Below are 19,401 nucleotides of genomic sequence, written 5' to 3'. Positions count from 1 at the left end.
CTTTTTTTACTACAACTACTAATACTACTTAAAATAATATTAATTTCGACAAGTAAAATATTTAGAGAGAATTTAAATGTTAGAAAAATGCTAGAATGAATTTAATAGTTACATTTATAAACAATGTAGGTTCGAAATTGCAAGTTTTACTGTTACAGTGCTGTCAACAGTTAAATATGGGGTCAAGAAAGAGGTCTTTATTTTACTTTTTATAAAACAAGTATTTATTTTCATTGAAGTCAAGAAAGGGTGACTATAAAGTAAGTTTTGGCAAAACAGGTATCATTGTCATGTTGAGGTGGCAGAGGGTTGTTGTCGGCAGCTGGGAAAAGTCACTAAAAAAGTAACTAGTAATCTAACTTACTTTTACAATTGAGTAATCAGTAAAGTAACTAAGTTACTTTTTCAAGGAGTAATCAGTAATCAGTAATTGGATTACTTTTTCAAAGTAACTGTGGCAACACTGCCCATAATGCACCTAGACACAGCATGTCCACACTAAAACCTTCAAAATTAGTGCATTACTTTAAAACTAAAACATATATCTGATATTTTCACTTCATAAAACTTCAGACGTGACATTAATGTAAATATTGTGGAATTTGTAAGTTGTGTAAAAGATAATGTGTATATAGTGTACAGTAAGTTTATGATCATGTCAAATTGTATATACGAGGTCTGTTAGAAAAGTATCCAACCTTTTTATTTTTTTCAAAAACCATATGGATTTGAATCACGTGTGATTGCATCAGCCAAGCTTGAACCTTCGTGCGCATGCGTGAGTTTTTTCGGTTGCGTCATTCGCCTGTGAGCAGGCTTTGAGTGAGGTGTGGTCCACCCCTCTCGTCTATTTTTTATTGCGAATAAATGTCTGAACGATTTGGAGCTTTGCTGCATCAATTTTTTTCCAGAAACTGTGAGAGACCTCCAGGTGGACACCGTTCGGAAAGTTAATATGGCTTTCAGGGACGTGTTTATGGGGATTACACAGATTAAGGAGTGATCCAGACGGTTTAAAGACCGCCCACAACTGCTGAGAGCGTGGCGCGCTCCCAGCCCCCATCGACAGGCTGACACCCCGCTGGAACAACCAGATCATTTCCAACGTGAAGGCTTTGTTGATCTGGGACCTGGTCTGACTTTCACAAAAAGGCTGAAGATGTGGACATCAGCACTTTTTCTCGGTACATTCCACCGTTACAGAAGTTTTTTTTCATGGAAAGAAAAGCGGAGGGACGCGCCACGGAGCCGTTCATTACGCGGGACAAAACCACCTCGGTGATGGTCTCTCAGGACGGCTTAAAGGTGGATTTCAGATGGATTCCGGTTGCTTTTCAGTCGTGTGATTATCCGATTGTGATTGTGCATGAGCTGGACCTGCACCAACATGTCCTGGAAGGCTTCATCACGGCGCTGCTTTGCGCCATGCAGCTCCACCGTGACGCGCGGTGGAGCCGCTCCTCTTTCCATGACAAAAACTCCTGTAACAGTGGAATGTGCCGTTCATTTCTAAACTGGACGCTGTCTTGATCCGGTATGTCGTCTGACTACCACAGGAATTATGAAAAGAGTGGACATCAGCATTTTTTCGGCACATTGAGACAGACGTGCGGAGGAATTCCGCGCCTCGCATCTCCAGCATCTTCTGACAACTTCAGCAGTTCTTTCAGGTGCTTTGGACGCTCCTCACCAATGCTGATGAGATAGGACTTCAGCTGGACCCAGTTCTGCAGCAGGCGGGTGATTGCAGGGTTGAGTGACAGCCATCCTCACCAATGCTGGTGAGATAGGACTTCAGCTGGACCCAGTTCTGCAGCAGGCGGGTGATTGCAGGGTTGAGTGACAGCCATCTTGTCATGACATGGTGCAGGATTTCATTGAACTCAATGTCACAGAATTCACAGAACTCCTTCAGGGACTCTCTCCTTTTGGTAGAGGTGGAAAAGAAGCTATATATCTTTAGGACAATACTTAGGACAATATATCTTTACGCAATATTTACAATATTTGCGTTGTTATTAACAACACAACACGAAAGGGCAGGCTTGGAACCCCATGTAAAAACGGAGCTATGATTTAACCAAAGGGTTTAAAACATCATTCTTTACATACCATATCTGCCTCTGGCGTGGCTTGGTGGACAACAAACTCATCAAGGGTTCTCCTGGTTGTCTTGTCTGTCATATTTTTCATGTGTCCTGCAGTAGAAGCATGCTGCTTCAAGTTGGCCAGTCCACCATGGGCTATAGAAAATGCACGGCAGCACATGGTACAGTGCGCTTTATTGCTGTTGTCGCGCACCTTTTCCACCCAGCCATTTTCCTTTTCCCATTCGCCCCTGTATTTTTGCATTCTCTTTTGTTTTTTTTTTGTTTGACTTTGCTGTTCGTAGGCATATCTGCAGTGCCAGTGTTGGTGTCTGTATCAGTATCAGCCATGCTGCTTTGTTATGGTCGTCGGCTTATGACGTCTCTCTTCTCGTCCGGTATCTTCTTGTGAGCAGATGTCCCTCGACCAATGAGATAAGAGTGATTCTGCATTGTCAGCTCGTGTCTGTCAGCTCATTGGTGAAGAGCAGGAGAGAGCCTGGCATTTACAGACATTTTGATTCTCACAGAAATACGGGACAAACTGCGTCCTGTTTCAGGTTAGTATGGAACACACACTTTTATTTCCAAATAAGGACGATTCCGTTTTTCAAGGGACGATTGACAACCCTAATCACAGATGTGTAAGTTGGGCACTAAAACACCCCCATACCATCACAGATCCTGGCTTTTGAACTTTGCGCTGGTAACAACGGTCTTTTTTCTCTTTTGTCCGGAGGACACAATGTTGATGATTTCAAAAAACAATATGAAATGTGGACTCATCAGACCACAGCACACTTTTCCACTTTGCATCTGTCTATTTCAAATGAGCTTGGGCCCAGAGAAGGCGGCGGTGTTTCTGGATGTTGTTGATGTATGGCTTTCACTTTGCATGGTAGAGTTTTAACTTGAACGTGTAGATGTAGCGACAAACTGTGTTAACTGACAATGGTTTTCTGAAGTGTTCCTGAGCCCATGTGGTAAGATCCTTTACACAATGATGTCGGTTTTTAATGCAGTGCCGCCTGAGGGATCGAAAGTCACGGGCATTTAGTGTTGGTTCTCAGCCTTGCTGCTTACATGTAGAAAGTTCTCCAGATTCTCAGAATCTTCTGATTATATTATGGACTGTAGATGATGGAATCTCTAAATTCCTCGCAATTGAACACTGAGAAACATTGTTCTTAAACTGTTGGACTATTTTTTTCACGCAGTTGTTCACAAAGTGCTAATCCTCACCCCCGGGGTGATCAATATTTATCAATGCTTATTAAAACATGTAATCAACAGCTAAAGTTATATCTCCAGGATATCTATATATTCAAATACTTTTGAAATATATGTTTGTATGCTTTGTATGCTCTCCCTCAGCCCCAACCAGTCCCAGCAGAAGACTGCCCCTCCCTGAGCCTGGTTCTGCTGGAGGTTTCTTCCTGTTAAAAGGGAGTTTTTCCTTCCCACTGTAGCCAAGTGCTTGCTCACAGGGGGTCGTTTTGACCGTTGGGGTTTTACATAATTATTGTATGGCCTTGCCTTACAATATAAAGTGCCTTGGGGCAACTGTTTGTTGTGATTTGGCGCTATATAAAAAAATTGATTGATTGATTGATATGCTTTTGAACTGTGTATTGTGTGTACCAAATTAAAGGTAGGTTATGTTTATGATTATATCTATCTATATCTATTATATCTATATCTATTATATATATGTTTCAAGATTTGCTTTTGCTTTATTAGTTCAGTTTCTTAGCATGCTGTTATAAAGATTTACTTATATAATAATTTTCAAAGTGTTGTAAATGTGATGTGTCCCTGTTTCGGTGAGGCCCCGAAAGATACATTGAGAAACATCCATGTGTTGCAAACAGCATATGGAACAGGATGCCAGTACTGACCACAAACTGTCAGAGAAGGAGACTAAACTTGATAAGCGGGTATGATTAGACTTGTTTGCAGTGGTGGGAACAGTTACGATAAAAAAAAACCCTCATTTCTTTTAATCCCATACTGATATGCAGGCAATATCACCCAAGTCATCCAGAGGCATACATTTTTAACTTATGGTTCAAATTTTAACCAAACTAATTTCAGCCAAGTTATTTAAATTAACGTCACTTCTGAAGTTTTATAAAGTGAATATATCAGATATATGTTTTAGTTTTAAAGTAATGTGCTAATTTTTAAGGTTTTAGTGTAGACATGCTGTGTCCAGGTGCATTATGGGTATCTCAGTACGTTCACGACCTGAGAAATTCATTTCAGACATTCTGATCAGGCTCCATGGACAACAGCATTAAACTCTAGTGCCTAAAACTCTTTTGAATATATTCTCTGGGTTTATAGATTACGTTATTGTGTTTGCATTTATTAAATTTCACATATCTTAAATGTAGCAGACAGATTTTCTGGAATTTTGTTTTGGCATTTGTTTTCACAGTCTCTACTGCCATCTACTGGCCAGTAGTGTTCATGGCAGTATTGGCCCTGAAGCTGGGCTGATATTTTCAATCACTGTACTCGGTTCCAGCCCAAACTGTACCACAGAACCGCACGGTGTAAAAGTTCAGAGCGCACGATTTATGTTCTCACACACATTGTGCGTTTAAAAACCACACGTAGGACTCGTGTTTCCAGAAGCAAAACGTAAACAGAAGCTTTTTTCAAACTTAATTTACAAAAACTCTCAATGGGAGACATCAAAGTTAAAAGAACAACAAAAACCATTACAAGACAGGTCTGCGGTGTTTGCACATGCACAGTGATAGAGGTTTTTTCAGTGGGATACCCTCACGACGGCCAACCAGAATATCAAACAGGTTTGATTTTCATCTGACCATATGATCGCCGATCAGGAGGTGGTCATGAGATATACTATACTAAACGATGCAGGACGCGCGATTAACCTGAAACTCGGTGCGATCCAAAAAATTCTCACACGAATGAAAAACCAGCTGAAAAGGGCCAAAACTCACACTGGCACCAGTAGATCATGGCAGTGTTCTATTTATTTTGACACCAGTTATATCAGATGGTTATCTAATTACAACTGGGTTTTGTTTTGTTTTTTTGAAAATGCCTTTTTTTTTTTTACAAATAAAAAATGGCATATTTTACAAAAGCACATTTATCACCAACACAAGACACACCTCACATTAACGTGTTGGTTTACATAGAATGAGCCAATCAGTGTTAGAGGAGACACATTTTACCCAGAATGCCATCTGTCTGTGTTTGTTACAAAACTTCAGAATTAGTGCATTATTCAACATTAAAAGATATATATCCTAACTTTGCACAAATGACAGAATTGACATTAATGGAGTTATTCTATCAGTATTCATTTTATTTACACCAAACCATAAGTCAACATTGCTTTATTTTCGAAGACCTCTGCCTGACGGCAGCATTGTGATTGAGTAGAGAGTTGAGCTTTGTGGCTCCTCTCAGCTGCATTTGTGCTGGAAGCCATGTAATAAACTGGAGCTTTCAGCAGGGGCAGGATGCTCAAAGACAGAAGTGCTAACTATTATTTGGGTCTGTCATCACTTTTGATGCTTCCAGAAGCGATTGTGGTGTTAAAACTCAAAATCAGCTTGTTAATAGTTGCAAGTGTACCGGAGACAATACTGGAATTTATCGGTTATCTGTAACTTCCGATACATTTTTGGGTGGTTTATCGTTTTATCTTTATCAAAGATAACTTTTCAGTTATCTGATTATCTGTTATCAAAGTTAATTTTTTGGTTATCTGTGCCCACCACTGCTTGTTTGTCAGAAGGTTGTGCAATTTTGAAATATGTAAACATTCTTGTGGTATAACTGCATGATGAGACTTGCTGACAGTCCTTCAGTTAGCAGTTTTTGCCCAAAAACAATTTCTTATCAGTTTAGGCACAGGTATCACTTCAGGAGCAGGAGGAAGTAAGAATACTGCACAGTGCAAGTAGGCAAGACCAATGCCATGAAGTAGAGGGATTGAAGACCATTCAGATGAAGGACAACGCCTATGTTTTGCATAAAAACATTGCATAGAGTATAAAAACAGAGCCCAGCCCACTGTTCGGGGTTCCTCTTTGCTGAGAGCTTGCTGGAACACCAGGCGCCTGGTTGGAAGCTCTCAGCTCCTGGGATCCTCAGAACCTCTGGGTATGATCTCACTCATTCTGTAAAACTTGCATTCTGTTAAAATTCTGAGACATTTAAATTCTGTTTAATAAATCTCTGGGTGGTGGACTAGCCCTCAGAGTAATTATGTTCAAACTTAAATAACTGGAGAAAACCTTCTTTCAAATCAACAGACGCGCAGGAGACAGGGGAGAGCGAGGTCACTGGAGATTCCTGAATTATCCCAAGATAGCCTTTAAACGTGTAACACGTCTTTTCTCAATTTGATATCAGCCTTTTAGGAAAGAGAATTAATGCACTTTATTAGATTTATTCTAAATGAAGGTATCATTGCTACAATACAAAGGTAAAGGCCATTGCCCTCTGCTGGATCTGATCTGTTTTTTAACCTGCACATTTTCAAGAAAGATTGAATCAAGTTGAACTTGAGGATGAGATAATGCATTCTGTCTGGCCAGGGGATTGTTCAGCACCATAGACTTGGAGTTCTTATTTTCATATTTTTACCAAAACAGACCCTTTTTTTTTTCCATTTTGCAGTGAAAAGGAATTCAACACCTCAACCACATTGCTGACTTAATGCTGGCAAGTTCATGCCTTTGTGATGGAGGTCAGTGGGGAGTCACTCTGTATGTGGTCGTCAGTAAAACCTCACTCTCTAACAGCTAATAAGACTCTCTGGCCACAGGGAGAGAGGTCTGGGTTTTTAGTCTTCTGGTTAGAGCATCAGCCTTCCGTGCCGGAGATAGTGAGTTCGAGTCCTGAAGGAAGTGATTGGGAGGAGTCATCGAGAGAGAAAGAGAGAGAACTAGCTGCTACACCTTCGCTTTAGCATCTACTCAGCTGTTCTTAATACTTGTTTCCAGTGTGCAATTAACAGGACAGACTGCAAAACCAGAAAGTGGGTGATCTGGCCCAAACAGCTTCTACCGATGCCAGTCGTTATTTTAAGAACTCACCCATTTATTTTGGTGAAACAATGCCCATGCTTGCTATAGGATAGTTAGATGATAATGACGAATTAAGATGGAAATAAGGCACAGAACACTTAATTTTCCAGCCCAGTCTCGCGTTTTTTTTTTTGTTTTTGTTTTTTTTTTGTGCTCCCGTCACGAAAATGATTCAAATTTTCGTGACAGGGTTTTTTTTTAAGTCACTATTCTTAACCCTACTCCTACCCCCAGCAGACCAGATTGTGAGTACAAAGCAACAGGAATGTACTGACTTTAAAAACTTAAAATCCTGTTAACCATACAAATTCTGTGGTCCACCACACAATTAGGTGTGTGGTGGCCAATCAATTAGTGCACTTGCTTCCCAAATACTTCTTCCTAATTCAAAAACAACCTTGCCCATTCTTCAGGTAAGGTGGAGTTGTGTCAGGAAGAACCTTCAATTTTATACCCACTTACTCCAATCAGCATGAACACAGGGAGAACATGCAAACTCCACACAGAAAGCACCAGGTGGGAAGTGATCCAGCAACCTTGTGGGGCAAGAGTGCTAAGCACTGAGCCACAGTGCTGCCCTCAGGAAGGAAATGTAGTGTAAAAATTGTGCCAAATCAATATGCAGGTCCAGTAGCAGAACTGTAAATTATAGCTCTTAGCTACACATCATGTATTTATCAAACATTCCTGGAATTTATGATTTACAATCATTTTAATGTGACTATTTAGTGTCTGCTATGTTTGCAGTGAGCGAATTCACTTCTAAGACAGATTGTGAGTTGATATAAACCTGTACATTTTGGGGAAACCAAAAAAAAAACACAGCGCAAACCCTCATACCTGGCCATATCTTCATGTGGTGATGACTCCAAAGTAGGTTGTGGTGGTATTTTGTTGCTATGTTAATTGTAAAGTGGGTTTTGCTTTTTATTTAATTTCCTGAAAAGCTGGCCCATTTATTCCGTTCTCCAGTGATTTTTCAAAAAAAATTAATAAAATAAAATATTCTTGCACACAAAACAATTCATAATGGTTAGTACAGTGAATAACGCTGATGCTTGGCAGCAAATGTTTTAATACAGGTTGCTTAAAAAACAACAATGTGAACTTACCATTTAAAGCGTGAATATTATGTGATAAATGAATTTTACTTGAATGAATAAAAATAAAATTTTGACTCAAGTTCAATACTACTTTGACATTTAATTACTAATTTATCTGGCCAATTTTATTAAACCCTCCAAACCGTGACTATCCAGGGTTGGGACCAGGAAGCAGAGTTGTAGTCTTACACACCTCTCTGCAGCTTCTCTCCCCCTGCCATCCCCCCCAATACCCCATCCCCGTAGAGACGGTGCCTGCTCCCAGACCACCAACAACCAGTAAAAATCTATTTAAGCATAAAAATTCAAAAAGAAAAAATAATATAGCACCTTCAACTGCACCACAGACTAAAACAGTTAAATGTGGTTTATTAAACATTAGGTCTCTCTCTTCTAAGTCCCTGTTAGTAAATGATATAATAATTGATCAACATATTGATTTATTCTGCCTTACAGAAACCTGGTTACAGCAGGATGAATATGTTTAGTTTGTTTAAATGAGTCAACAGCCCCGAGTCACACTAACTGTCAGAATGCTCGTAGCACAGGCCGAGGCGGAGGATTAGCAGCAATCTTCCACTCCAGCTTATCCTAAGCTTGACTCTTAGTCTTGTCCATCCAAATTGGAAGTCCCAATTTATTTGTTATCTATCGTTCACCTGGTCGTTACTGTGAGTTTCTCTGTGAATTTTCAGACCTTTTGTCTGACTTAGTGCTTAGCTCAGATAAGATAATTATAGTGGGCAATTTTAACATCCACACAGATGCTGAGAATGACAGCCTCAACACTGCATTTAATCTATTATTAGACTCAAATGGCTTCGCACAAAATGTAAATGAGTCCACCCACCACTTTAACCATACTTTACATCTTGTTCTGAATTGACTTAACAGTATTCCCTGAAAACCCCCTTCTGTCCGATCATTTCTTAATACCATTTACATTTACTTTAATGGACTACCCAGCAGTGGGGAATAAGTTTCATTACAGTAGAAGTCTTTCTGAAAGCGCTGTAACTAGGTTTAAGGATATGATTCCTTCTTTGTTATGTTCTCCAATGCCATATACCAACACAGTGCAGAGTAGCTACCTAAACTCTGTGAGTGAGATAGATTATCTTGTCAATAGTTTTACATCCTCATTGAGCACAACTTTGGATGCTGTAGCTCCTCTGAAAAAGAGAGCCTTAATTCAGAAGTGCCTGACTCCGTGGTATAACTCACAAACCCGCAGCTTAAAGCAGATAACCCGTAAGTTGGAGAGGAAATGGCATCTCACTAATTTAGAAGATCTTCACTTAGCCTGGAAAAAGAGTCTGTTGCTCTATAAAAAAAAGCCCTCCGTAAAGCTAGGACATCTTACTACTCATCACTAATTGAAGAAAATAAGAACCCCAGGTTTCTTTTCAGCACTGTAGCCACGCTGACAAAGAGTCAGAGCTCTATTGAGCCGAGTATTCCTTTAACTTTAACTAGTAATGACTTCATGACTTTCTTTGCTAATAAAATTTTAACTATTAGAGAAAAAATTACTCATAACCATCCCAAAGACATATCGTTATCTTTGGCTGCTTTCAGTAATGCTGGTATTTGGTTAGACTCTTTCTCTCTGATTGTTCTGAGTTATTTTCATTAGTTACTTCCTCCAAACCATCAACATGTCTATTAGACCCCATTCCTACCAAGCTGCTCAAGGAAGCCCTTGATGCTTCGATCTTAAATACGAGGTCTGTTAGAAAAGTATCTGACCTTATTATTAAAAAAAAAAAAATATGGATTTGAATCACATATGATTGTGTCAGACAAGCTTGAACCCTCGTGCGCAAGCGTGGGTTTTTTCATGCCTGTCGGTTTTGTCATTCACCTGTGAGCAGGCTTTGAGTGAGGTGTGGTCCAACCCTCTCGTCTATTTTTTATTGCAAATAAATGTCTGAACGATTTGGAGCTTTGCTGCATCAGTTTTTTTCCAGAAACTGAGAGAGACCTCCAGGTGGACACCGTTCGAAAAATTAATATGGCTTTCAGGGACGATTCTATGGGGATTAAACAGATTACGGGGTGTTACTGCCGCTTTAAGGACGGCCCACAACTGCTGAGAGCACGGTGCGCTCCCAGCCCCATCGACAGGCTGACACCCCGCTGGAACCAGATCATTTCCAACGTGAAAGCTTTGTTGATCCGGGACCTCGTCTGACTTTCACAAAAAGGCAGAAGATGTGGACATCAGCACTTTTTCCAGCACATTCCACCGTTACAGGATTTTTTTCATGGAAAGAAAAGCGGAGGGACGCACCACGGAGCTGTTCATTACGCTGGACAAAACCACCTCGGTGTTGGTCTCTCAGGACAGCTTTCAGGTGGATTTCAGACGGATTCCGGTTGCTTTCCAGTCGTGTGAATATCCGATTGTGATTGTGCATGAGCTGGACATGCCAGAACATGTCCCGTGAGGCTTCATCACAGCGTTGCTTTGCGCCGAGCGGCTGCACCGCGACGCGCGCTGGAGCAGCTTCTCTTTCCATGACAAAAACTCCTGTAACAGAGAAATGTGCCGTTCATTTTTAAACTGGACGCTGTCTTGATCTGGTATGTCATCTGACTAGCACAGGAATTGTGAAAAGACATATTAGTTGGCTATGTACCACAGGCTTTTAAGGTGGCAGTAATTAAACCATTACTTAAAAAGCCATCACTTGACCCAGCTATGTTAGCTAATTATAGGCCAATCTCCAAACCTTTTCTCTCAAAAATTCTTGAAAGGGTAGTTATAAAACAGCTAACTGATCATCTGCAGAGGAATGGTCTATTTGAAGAGTTTCAGTCAGGTTTTAGAATTCATCATAGTACTGAAACAGCATTAGTGAAGGTTACAAATTATCTTCTTATGGCTTCAGACAGTGGACTCATCTCTGTGCTTGTCCTGTTAGACCTCAGTGCTGCTTTTGATACTGCTGACCATAAAATTTTATTACAGAAATTAGAGCATGCCATAGGTATTAAAGGCACTGTGCTGCAGTGGTTTAAGTCATATTTATCTAATAGATTACAATTTGTTCATGTAAATGGGGAGTCTTCTTCACAGACTAAGGTTAATTATGGAGTTCCACAAGGTTCTGTGCTAGGACCAATTTTATTCACTTTATACATGCTTCCCTTAGGCAGTATTATTAGAAAGCATTGCTTAAATTTTTATTGTTACGCAGATGATACCCAGCTTTATCTATCCATGAAGCCAGAGGACACACACCAATTACTTAAACTGCAGGAATGTCTTACAGACATAAAGACATGGATAACCTCTAATTTCCTGCTTTTAAATTCAGATAAAACTGAAGTTATTGTACTTGGCCCCACAAATCTTAGAAACATGGTGTCTAACCAGATCCTTACTCTGGATGGCATTACCCTGACCTCTAGTAATACTGTGAGAAATCTTGGAGTCATTTTTGATCAGGATATGTCCTTCAATGCGCATACTAAGCAAATATGTAGGACTGCTTTTTTGCATTTGCACAATATCTCTAAAATTAGAAAGGTCTTGTCTCAGAGTGATGCTGAAAAACTAATTCATGCATTTATTTCCTCTAGGCTGGACTATTGTAATTCATTATTATCAGGTTGTCCTAAAAGTTCCATGAAAAGCCTTCAGTTAATTCAAAATGCTGCAACTAGACTACTGACAGGGACTAGGAGAGAGCATATTTCACCCATATTGACTGGTGGTTGGCTCTCACTGCGGTATTGTATCACTTCCTGTTCCGGAGCACAGCGGTGTTTTTCTGTATCTGTTAGCTGTTTAATCTGCGCAGTTAGATTGATCTAGTTATCTAGATTACGATTTGTTTCCCAGTGTAATCTTTACGTGCCTTAACTAAAGCACTCATTCTGCTGAATCACCTCTAAATTATTTACACATTATTCACTTTGCGTGTTTTTAGGAATCCGCTAGCTTAGCGTAGCTACTAGCTCTTAGCCGATTTAGCATGGCGGCTTCTCCTGTCTCTCCCGCACTTTTCTGCTCTGGGTGTGAAATGTTTAGTTATTCCTCGGCCTCCTTTAGCAGTAATGGTACTTGTAATAAGTGTAGCTTATTCGTAGCTTTGGAGGCCAGGCTGGGCGAATTGGAGACTCGGCTCCGCACCGTGGAAAATTCTACAGCTAGCCAGGCCCCTGTAGTCGGTGCGGACCAAGGTAGCTTAGCCGCCGTTAGTTCCCCCCTGGCAGATCCCGAGCAGCCGGGAAAGCAGGCTGACTGGGTGACTGTGAGGAGGAAGCGTAGCCCTAAACAGAAGCCCCGTGTACACCGCCAACCCGTTCACATTTCTAACCGTTTTTCCCCACTCGACGACACACCCGCCGAGGATCAAACTCTGGTTATTGGCGACTCTGTTTTGAGAAATGTGAAGTTAGCGACACCAGCAACCATAGTCAATTGTCTTCCGGGGGCCAGAGCAGGCGACATTGAAGGAAATTTGAAACTGCTGGTTAAGGCTAAGCGTAAATTTGGTAAGATTGTAATTCACGTCGGCAGTAATGACACCCGGTTACGCCAATCGGAGGTCACTAAAATTAACATTAAATCGGTGTGTAACTTTGCAAAAACAATGTCGGACTCTGTAGTTTTCTCTGGGCCCCTCCCCAATCAGACCGGGAGTGACATGTTTAGCCGCATGTTCTCCTTGAATTGCTGGCTGTCTGAGTGGTGTCCAAAAAATGAGGTGGGCTTCATTGATAATTGGCAAAGCTTCTGGGGAAAACCTGGTCTTGTTAGGAGAGACGGCATCCATCCCACTTTGGATGGAGCAGCTCTCATTTCTAGAAATCTGGCTAATTTTCTTAAATCCTCCAAACCGTGACTATCCAGGGTTGGGACCAGGAAGCAGAGTTGTAGTCTTACACACCTCTCTGCAGCTTCTCTCCCCCTGCCATCCCCTCATTACCCCATCCCCGTAGAGACGGTGCCTGCTCCCAGACTACCAATAACCAGCAAAAATCTATTTAAGCATAAAAATTCAAAAAGAAAAAATAATATAGCACCTTCTACTGCACCACAGACTAAAACAGTTAAATGTGGTCTATTAAACATTAGGTCTCTCTCTTCTAAGTCCCTGTTGGTAAATGATATAATAATTGATCAACATATTGATTTATTCTGCCTAACAGAAACCTGGTTACAGCAGGATGAATATGTTAGTTTAAATGAGTCAACACCCCCGAGTCACACTAACTGTCAGAATGCTCGTAGCACGGGCCGGGGCGGTGGATTAGCAGCAATCTTCCATTCCAGCTTATTAATTAATCAAAAACCCAGACAGAGCTTTAATTCATTTGAAAGCTTGTCTCTTAGTCTTGTCCATCCAAATTGGAAGTCCCAAAAACCAGTTTTATTTGTTATTATCTATCGTCCACCTGGTCGTTACTGTGAGTTTCTCTGTGAATTTTCAGACCTTTTGTCTGACTTAGTGCTTAGCTCAGATAAGATAATTATAGTGGGCGATTTTAACATCCACACAGATGCTGAGAATGACAGCCTCAACACTGCATTTAATCTATTATTAGACTCTATTGGCTTTGCTCAAAAAGTAAATGAGTCCACCCACCACTTTAATCATATCTTAGATCTTGTTCTGACTTATGGTATGGAAATAGAAGACTTAACAGTATTCCCTGAAAACTCCCTTCTGTCTGATCATTTTTTAATAACATTTACATTTACTCTGATGGACTACCCAGCAGTAGGGAATAAGTTTCATTACACTAGAAGTCTTTCAGAAAGCGCTGTAACTAGGTTTAAGGATATGATTCCTTCTTTATGTTCTCTAATGCCATATAACAACACAGTGCAGAGTAGCTACCTAAACTCTGTAAGGGAGATAGAGTATCTCGTCAATAGTTTTACATCCTCATTGAAGACAACTTTGGATGCTGTAGCTCCTCTGAAAAAGAGAGCTTTAAATCAGAAGTGTCTGACTCCATGGTATAACTCTCAAACTCGTAGCTTAAAGCAGATAACCCGTAAGTTGGAGAGGAAATGGCGTCTCACTAATTTAGAAGATCTTCACTTAGCCTGGAAAAAGAGTCTGTTGCTCTATAAAAAAGCCCTCCGTAAAGCTAGGACATCTTTCTACTCATCACTAATTGAAGAAAATAAGAACAACCCCAGGTTTCTTTTCAGCACTGTAGCCAGGCTGACAAAGAGTCAGAGCTCTATTGAGCTGAGTATTCCATTATCTTTAACTAGTAATGAGTTCATGACTTTCTTTGCTAACAAAATTTTAACTATTAGAGAAAAAATTACTCATAACCATCCCAAAGACGTATCGTTATCTTTGGCTGCTTTCAGTGATGCCGGTATTTGGTTAGACTCTTTCTCTCCGATTGTTCTGTCTGAGTTATTTTCATTAGTTACTTCATCCAAACCATCAACATGTTTATTAGACCCCATTCCTACCAGGCTGCTCAAGGAAGCCCTACCATTATTTAATGCTTCGATCTTAAATATGATCAATCTATCTTTGTTAGTTGGCTATGTACCACAGGCTTTTAAGGTGGCAGTAATTAAACCATTACTTAAAAAGCCATCACTTGACCCAGCTATCTTAGCTAATTATAGGCCAATCTCCAACCTTCCTTTTCTCTCAAAAATTCTTGAAAGGGTAGTTGTAAAACAGCTAACTGATCATCTGCAGAGGAATGGTCTATTTGAAGAGTTTCAGTCAGGTTTTAGAATTCATCATAGTACAGAAACAGCATTAGTGAAGGTTACAAATGATCTTCTTATGGCCTCGGACAGTGGACTCATCTCTGTGCTTGTTCTGTTAGACCTCAGTGCTGCTTTTGATACTGTTGACCATAAAATTTTATTACAGAGATTAGAGCATGCCATAGGTATTAAAGGCACTGCGCTGCGGTGGTTTGAATCATATTTGTCTAATAGATTACAATTTGTTCATGTAAATGGGGAATCTTCTTCACAGACTAAAGTTAATTATGGAGTTCCACAAGGTTCTGTGCTAGGACCAATTTTATTCACTTTATATATGCTTCCCTTAGGCAGTATTATTAGACGGTATTGCTTAAATTTTCATTGTTACGCAGATGATACCCAGCTTTATCTATCCATGAAGCCAGAGGACACACACCAATTAGCTAAACTGCAGGATTGTCTTACAGACATAAAGACATGGATGACCTCTAATTTCCTGCTTTTAAACTCAGATAAAACTGAAGTTATTGTTCTTGGCCCCACAAATCTTAGAAACATGGTGTCTAACCAGATCCTTACTCTGGATGGCATTACCCTGACCTCTAGTAATACTGTGAGAAATCTTGGAGTCATTTTTGATCAGGATATGTCATTCAAAGCGCATATTAAACAAATATGTAGGACTGCTTTTTTGCATTTACGCAATATCTCTAAAATCAGAAAGGTCTTGTCTCGGAGTGATGCTGAAAAACTAATTCATGCATTTATTTCCTCTAGGCTGGACTATTGTAATTCATTATTATCAGGTTGTCCTAAAAGTTCCCTAAAAAGCCTTCAGTTAATTCAAAATGCTGCAGCTAGAGTGCTGACGGGGACTAGAAGGAGAGAGCATATCTCACCCATATTGGCCTCTCTTCATTGGCTTCCTGTTAATTCTAGAATAGAATTTAAAATTCTTCTTCTTACTTATAAGGTTTTGAATAATCAGGTCCCATCTTATCTTAGGGACCTTGTAGTACCATATCACCCCAATAGAGCGCTTCGCTCTCAGACTGCAGGCTTACTTGTAGTTCCTAGGGTTTGTAAGAGTAGAATGGGAGGCAGAGCCTTCAGCTTTCAGGCTCCTCTCCTGTGGAACCAGCTCCCAATTCAGATCAGGGAGACAGACACCCTCTCTACTTTTAAGATTAGGCTTAAAACTTTCCTTTTTGCTAAAGCTTATAGTTAGGGCTGGATCAGGTGACCCTGAACCATCCCTTAGTTATGCTGCTATAGACGTAGACTGCTGGGGGGTTCCCATGATGCACTGTTTCTCTTTTTGCTCTGTATGCACCACTCTGCATTTAATCATTAGTGATCGATCTCTGCTCCCCTCCACAGCATGTCTTTTTCCTGGTTCTCTCCCTCAGCCCCAACCAGTCCCAGCAGAAGACTGCCCCTCCCTGAGCCTGGTTCTGCTGGAGGTTTCTTCCTGTTAAAAGGGAGTTTTTCCTTCCCACTGTAGCCAAGTGCTTGCTCACAGGGGGTCGTTTTGACCGTTGGGGTTTTACATCATTATTGTATGGCCTTGCCTTACAATATAAAGCGCCTTGGGGCAACTCTTTGTTGTGATTTGGCGCTATATAAAAAAAAAATTGATTGAATTGATTGATTGATTGATATTGGCCTCTCTCTCACTTTCCTTTTTGCTAAAGCTTATACGAGGGCTGTCCAAAAAGTAACGGACCTTTTTATTTTTTTCAAAAACTATATGGATTTGAATCACGTGTGATTGCATCAGCCAAGCTTGAACCTTCGTGTGCATGCATGAGTTTTTTCACACCTGTTGGTTGCGTCATTCGCCTGTGGGCAGGCTTTGAGTGAGCACTGGTCCACCCCCTCGTTGGATTTTTATTGTCAGGGAAATGGCTGAGAGACTGCCGCTTTGCTCCATGAAATTTTTTTCAGAAACTGTTAGAGACAGGCAGTTGGAAACCATTCGAAAGATTCAGATGGATTTCGGTGAAGATTCTGTCAGCGTCACACAGATTAAAGAGTGTTAAAACCTTTTTAAAGACGGCCCACAGTGGCGGAGGGCGCGCGGCGCACCGAGCGGCCATCGACAGGCTGGAACGACCAGATCATTTCTAAACTGAACGCTGTGTTGATCCGGGACATCGTGTGACTACCACTGAAATGGCAAGAGAGCTGGACATAGCACTTTTGCGGCACATTCCACTGTCACAGGAGATTTTGTAATGAAAGACGTGCGGAGGATTTCGCACGTCGACACGGAGCCGCTCATTGCGCACAACAAAAAAAACACCTCCGTGTTGGAAACCATTCAGAAGATTCAGCCGGCTTTCGATGGCTTTTCAGTCGAGTGAGTATCCGAGAAATTGTGTAAAAGCTGGACATGCCACAACATGTCCTGTGAGACTTCCAACTGGCTGTCTCTAACAGTTTCTGACAAAAATTTCATGGAGCAAAGCAGCAGTCTCTCAGCCATTTCCCTGACAATAAAAATCCGAAGAGGGGAGTGGACCACACCTTACTCAAAGCCTGCCCACAGGTGAATGACGCAACCGACAAACGTGAAAAACTCATGCATAAGCACGAAGGTTCAAGCTTGGCTGATGCAATCACACGTGATTCAAATCCATATAGTTTTTGAAAAAAAATAAAAAGGTCCGTTACTTTTTGGACAGACCTCGTAGTTAGGGTTGGATCAGGTGACCCTGAACCATCCCTTAGTTATGCTGCTACAGACTTAGACTGCTGGGGGGTTCCCATGATGCACTGAGTGTTTATCTTTTTGCTCTGTATGCACCACTCTGCATTTAATCATTAGTGATTGATCTCTGCTCTCTTCCACAGCATGTCTTTTCCTGGTTCTCTCCCTCAGCCCCAAGCAGTCCCAGCAGAAGACTGCCCCTCTCTGAGCCTGGTTCTGCTGGAGGTTTCTTCCTGTTAAAAGGGAGTTTTTCCTTCCCACTGTCGCCAAGTGCTTGCTCACAGGGGGTCGTTTTGACCATTGGGGTTTTTCTGTAATTATTGTATGGCTTTTGCCTTACAATATAAAGCGCCTTGGGGCAACTGTTTGTTGTGATTTGGCGCTATATAAATAAAATTGATTTGATTTGCTTAAATATCCGAGAAAAACAGTCACCTAAACATGCAGTTACTGCTACTTTTATTTTACTGTTACATCACATACATTTTCCTTCAGAAAACATTGGTCCGTCATAAAACTGGTCAGACCCAAAACATAAATCTTACAAGTCACAGGAGCCTAAAAGGTAGCTAAAATTGATTTTGTACAATCCAACCCCATTAATTGCTACCCCACTGTCCCTTGCTTTTCAAACAAGGGACAGTGAGCAAGGCACAGTGGAGTGCTAGTACTGCTGCTAGTTTCTACACAATGCAGTTTCATTTTTCCACCCACATCCTATAAATATCAACACACAGCATTTTGGAATGTGATGTAGCAACAAAAAGGTGATGTTCTCTGACACAAAATGTTCCTACACCCCGACACAAATCACCTATGAAAAATACAAACTGCTTCACCTTAGGGAGCTTTGGTGTCTGCTGTCTGCTCCAATAGGATGACACTAATTTGTTAACCCTCCACAACATCTTTATCAGTAAGATAGCACTGTGTGCCTTTTGGCAAATTCCAGGTGGGCTGCCATGTGCATTTTACTAAGGAGTGGCTTCCATCTGGTCACTCTACTACACAGGCCTGATTGGTGGATTGCTGCAGAGATGGTTGTCCTTCTGGAAGGTTCTCCTCTGTCAACAGAGGCATACTGGAGCTTTGACAGAGTGATCATTGAGTTCTCCCTGACTAAGGCCCTTCTCCCTGATCGCTCAGTTTAGACGGGCGGCCAGCTCTAGGAAGAGTCCTGGTGGATCCGAAATTCTTACATTTACGAATGATGGAGGCCACTGTGCTCATTGGGATGTTCAAAGCAGCAGAAATGTTTGTACCCTTCCCCAGATTTGTGCCTCGAAATAATCCTGTCTTGGAGGTCCACAGACAATTCCTTTGACTTCATGCTTGGTTTGTGCTCTGACATGCACTGTCAACTGTGGGACCTTACACAGTGCCCACCAAATATATTGGAACACTTGGTATTATAATTTCTAAAATTGTTCTTCATGTCCTTATTTATTTATTCTTGCTATTCATTTTAACTTCTTAAGTCTGTTTTATTTGTTTTTATTAGTTTTATTGTTTTATTTATTTATATATTTATATATATATATATATATATATAGCTTAAATGAAATTGCCCCTTGTGGGATTAATAAAGTTGTTAATTGATTGATTGAAAATTATCTTCCTTAAATTCAAACTGACAGCAAATCTCTACAACTTGATATGAATCAATTAAAAATATAAAAGCCAAGATGATGGGTTGTATACGTAATGAAATGCT

This window comes from Thalassophryne amazonica, chromosome 1 (genome assembly GCF_902500255.1).
Source record: "Thalassophryne amazonica chromosome 1, fThaAma1.1, whole genome shotgun sequence".
In the NCBI taxonomy this organism is placed as follows: domain Eukaryota; kingdom Metazoa; phylum Chordata; class Actinopteri; order Batrachoidiformes; family Batrachoididae; genus Thalassophryne; species Thalassophryne amazonica.
Note: the sequence above shows the minus strand (reverse complement) of the source record.